Source organism: Festucalex cinctus, chromosome 16, assembly GCF_051991245.1.
Source record: "Festucalex cinctus isolate MCC-2025b chromosome 16, RoL_Fcin_1.0, whole genome shotgun sequence".
NCBI lineage: Eukaryota > Metazoa > Chordata > Actinopteri > Syngnathiformes > Syngnathidae > Festucalex > Festucalex cinctus.
In genome coordinates this window covers 15,120,694-15,125,148 of record NC_135426.1, presented here as the reverse complement: position 1 = coordinate 15,125,148, position 4,455 = coordinate 15,120,694, and positions in this window count along the sequence as shown.

Sequence of the window (4,455 nt, the reverse complement as noted above, 5' to 3'; positions counted from 1 at the left end):
ACAGGCGTGGGAAACTTCCGAGGTCGCGCGAGAGCTGCAAAAACTCTCACAATAGGCTTGCGCTGAGGGGTCGCGCGCTCTCGCGAGACTTCGCCGCGATGCTTTTCCCACGTGTGTACCCAGGTTATAAATCATAGTAGATAGGCGCTTTTGCAGACGGGTGTAACTTTTTTTCACAATACAGTGATGCCCTGACTACGTTGATCAAATAAATTCTCCCACTGAAATTAAATGCAATTCATCTTACCATTTTCCAGCCCCCAAAAAAGTAGAAAAACTTATCTTACATGCTTTAAAAAAAAAAAAAAAAAAAAAAAAATTGATACTGCACTTTATTATACAAACATACAAATATTTATTTCTAAAAACAAAGAAAAAAAACCTAAGAAAACAATGACTATTTTTCTAAGACTGCTATTTTTTCCACGGTTGCCACATAAAAATGCATACTTTTACTTTTTCCCCAACTGTTTGCTTAATTTGCAATCAATCTAAGATTCTAATATACCCCCTCTCCCCAGAATCCAACTTTATTCTCACAAGATTGCTTGAAAAAAAATCTCCCTAAATAAGACTATTCTTATATACATACTTCTTATAAGATTGCTACTTTTTTGAGAAAAAAACAACTATTCTTGTAAGATTACTGTTGACAATTTTGATCGTACATTACAAGTCAAAATGGCGGTCTTACTCGGTGAAAGGATGTTCTCTGCTCATTAACTCATTCACTGCCAGCCATTTTAGAAACTTTTAAAAATGTTCAATAACCACACGATATTTAAACCGAAATTGCCAAATGACCGAACTGACTCTTTCCTTGTCCTGTTCTTTTAGAATCGACAGTAGAAAAATGTAGGTTGCACAAGCAGGTTACGTGGCTGAATTTTTCAAAGTATTCAAAGAACCCAATGGTTGACAATTGCAGCTTCAAACTGAAATGAAATGGATTCATGACTTGAGCAAAATTGACCAATGGGTTATACCATATGTCAAGGGGAGAGTAATAGAGGTTGTTTTTCAACAACACCAAGCACAATTCCCCTGGGCAACATTGCGCTTCCTGTTTAAAATGGAGAAACAATGGTGCGAACACACGTGAATGGGCCATACAGGGCAGATTAGTGCATTTGCTACCACATTGGGGAGTCCCATGACCAGGCAAACCTCAGTGAAAGTACAAGGCAGGCTATTATTTCACTGGTGGCATCGAGGCTTTAAAGGTTGAGCCTCTTCTCCTTTACTTACCGTGCATTCCAAAGTGCCCCTGTGATGTGATCTATCTCTCCCACAATAAACAGAAAGGGTCATTTTGGTTTATCTAGAAGGGGCTGGGAAGCCGTAAACCTTCATGTAGGTCTCCCCTGTATTTGTTGTATTTTTCGGCTGCCCTAATTTAAATCTGTTTGCCATCTTTGTTCGCAGTAGCCATCCCTTGGAGAGGGAGTCTTTCCTACTTCAAAGTAAATACTCAGAGACCACACTGGTGGCAAGTGAATGCTCTCATTTGTTTAGGTGCCTGCAGCTATGTGCGGTGGGCGGGGACACCCAAAAACTGTGTTTGAGTGGATTTTTACTGAGAAATATGCTTAAAATATATTGTCGACATGTGACCCGCCATTGACTGGCGGCCGCTCCAGCGTTTACCCCCCCCCTTCTCTTGCCCAAAGTCACTAATTTAGACCCAGGGATTCGGAACAGTCTCATCCCATCTCTCATTAGCGGCGAAACAATTGGTTCCGATAGTGAGGCTGCCAACTGGAGTAATCGTGACTAAGCCGTAAGCGTCCAGTCGATAAAGCCACTCCAGTTGACTGCTTAAGATGATTGGCTCACAGGGAGATTGCCATAGAACAGGGAACCATTCCAGTGGCAGTCTCTTTTCACGGCTGCAATATGTATAATCTTCTCACACTACTATATGCAAAATTGAAACGCAGAAAAAAAAAAAGTGAGAAAAAGTGAGACTCCTACTGGGAAAACGATATTCTCTTAAGATTACTACATTTTTTTTGCCCCCCCAAAAAAATCCAACAACATTCTAGTAAAATCATTTTTCTCTCAAAATAAATGTTATTCTAGTCAGACTGACATTTTTTTCTTAAAAAAAATCTAAATTGATGATTTTTATTCTTAAACTAAGAATGTTATGAGAATAATTTCATTTTGCTTTTTTTTTTTTTCTCCATCTGGAATTTAAGTCTTATTTCTGCACATTCACATTTGGATAAACTACAACTAGTCTCTTGCCTCACCACCTGACATCTGGAATTTGGCCTGTTTTACTGCCGCTTCTCCGGAACAAAGAGGAGGCTACAAGGGGATGAGCGAAGTGAAGCTGTTCCTTTGTGGTCAAGAGCTATGTAAATAAACTTGATTTGACAACCACCAACCACTTCAGACCAGAAAGCGTGTATGAGACGGTAGACAGGGGGTGGGTGGTGAAACTTCCTGAAACAAAGCGGCGTCAAAAGAAGCGAGAAGTGGGTCGACAGACACTGGGCCAAATGTCGCAGACTGTATCCTCTGCTAATGAATCACTACGGTGGACAGCAATGGGGACAAAGGACGCCGAAGAGGGACACACCTTGAGGTGAAAACGTCCCGGACACTGCGTAGAGGTGGAGGGGACGACGTTTCCCTTTTCTCCCACCGCTGCAGTTCACGGAGAGTTCAAGCTGCCAAAGAGAACTCCACAGGCAGCCTTGTTGACATGGGAAATAAGCCACGTGATTGATATCCCAGCGGATACCTGCAGAATCTGGCGGTTTTATGGCTGCAATAAAGCCTTCACAAGAGATGCGGAAAGTCTTCATGGCAATTCCCGCCCCATGCATACATTGTGCTATGTTACAGCCTTATTCCAAAATGGATTTAAAAAAAAATACAAATAAAGGCCTCAAATTCTACACAAAGTAGGCTCATTGTGCTGCTCCTTCTGGTGTGCGCACCCTGGCCACCTGAAGACAGTGTAACGCAGACATATGGATATAAATGGAGACGGTCAAAACTAAGTAAGCTGCAGTAACAGTTGTTCGCAGAGGATAAATATAGGCCAGTGATATACTGTGTTACGGAAGAGTAGAGCTGCCAATGTGGAGCAAAAACTTTTAGCTGGCACGTATGTTCGAACATACTCTCAAATATGTTCAAACGTATTGAAATATGTTCGAACATACTCGCAAATATGTTCGAACATAGTCGCAAATATGTTCGACCGTAATTGTAGACTACATGCTACAAAGTTAGCATACCTTCCCATAATGCCACGGGTTATTATTTGCGCATGCTCGAGTGAAAGCAAAACCTCATTTTTTAGGCATTTGGGCCACATTAGCAATTCATTAGAAAATTAAGAAGACAAAAAAGTTTTTATTCGTAACGTTTACGATTTATTTATTTATATGTCTGCCGTGCATGATTTAGGTTCGTCATTTTTTCCCCCATAATGCAATGGGATATTACGCTTGCGAATACCCCGTGGCATTATGGGACGGTATACTAACTTTGTAGCATGTAGCCTACATGTACGTTCGAACATATTTGCGACTATGTCCGAACATATTTCAATACGTTCTAATATATTTGCAAGTATGTTCTAACATATTTGCGACGATGTTCGAACATACTCACCAGTCAAAAATGTTTACTCTACATTGGCAGCTCTACGCTTCCGTAGTGTGTATATGTCTTATTTTTACTAAACTTTTATCATTCTATTGTGTGCGCTGCTTAAAAGATGCATTTGATAATCAGAGAAAAGATCCAAGAAAATTGCCATTAGTAGTATGCAATTTTAAGGACAAATACTATTGCTTGGTGGGTCGGATTATTTTGCCCAACCTTAATGGGATTACGTTGCCCAACCCTAATGTAAAGGAAGTGTCAGGGGGGGGACGATTGCAACACACACGCAAACGCTCAGTCTTTCGTTAGCCAAGTGACTGCACCGCTGAGGCCGTGACCCTCCGTGCAAACTCCCTCCGCCCTCCACTGCCCGGGCTGTCTGTCTGGAGGAGAGAAGGGAGGGCTGAGGACGGGGGTCTCGCAGGAAGAGGACTGCTGATTAGAAATGGGGGAGGGGACCCCTGACCCTTTGTCGAGAAAGAGAGGGAGGCGGGGAGCCCTTGCATGATACACGTTAGAGACCCAATATCAAGATTATAGTGAACCCCTTGCAGTTAACTGTTCACAACCCTGAAATACTGAAGATTTTTAATATAGTTTTGTAATACTTACCCTTCAGCATAGTGCGATGTAATGCCGTAACATGGCAGGCAGCACTGCTTAAAAAAAGACAATACAAACATATAGTAAAATATAATATATAATACAAAAAGTCCGCTTATCTTAATGCTAACAAACAATGTAAATTGCCATAGACGTGCTCATGAATAGAATTGCTGTTGCAGCGTTGTAACCCTGAAGCAACATATATTTTTTAATTCATCGTTT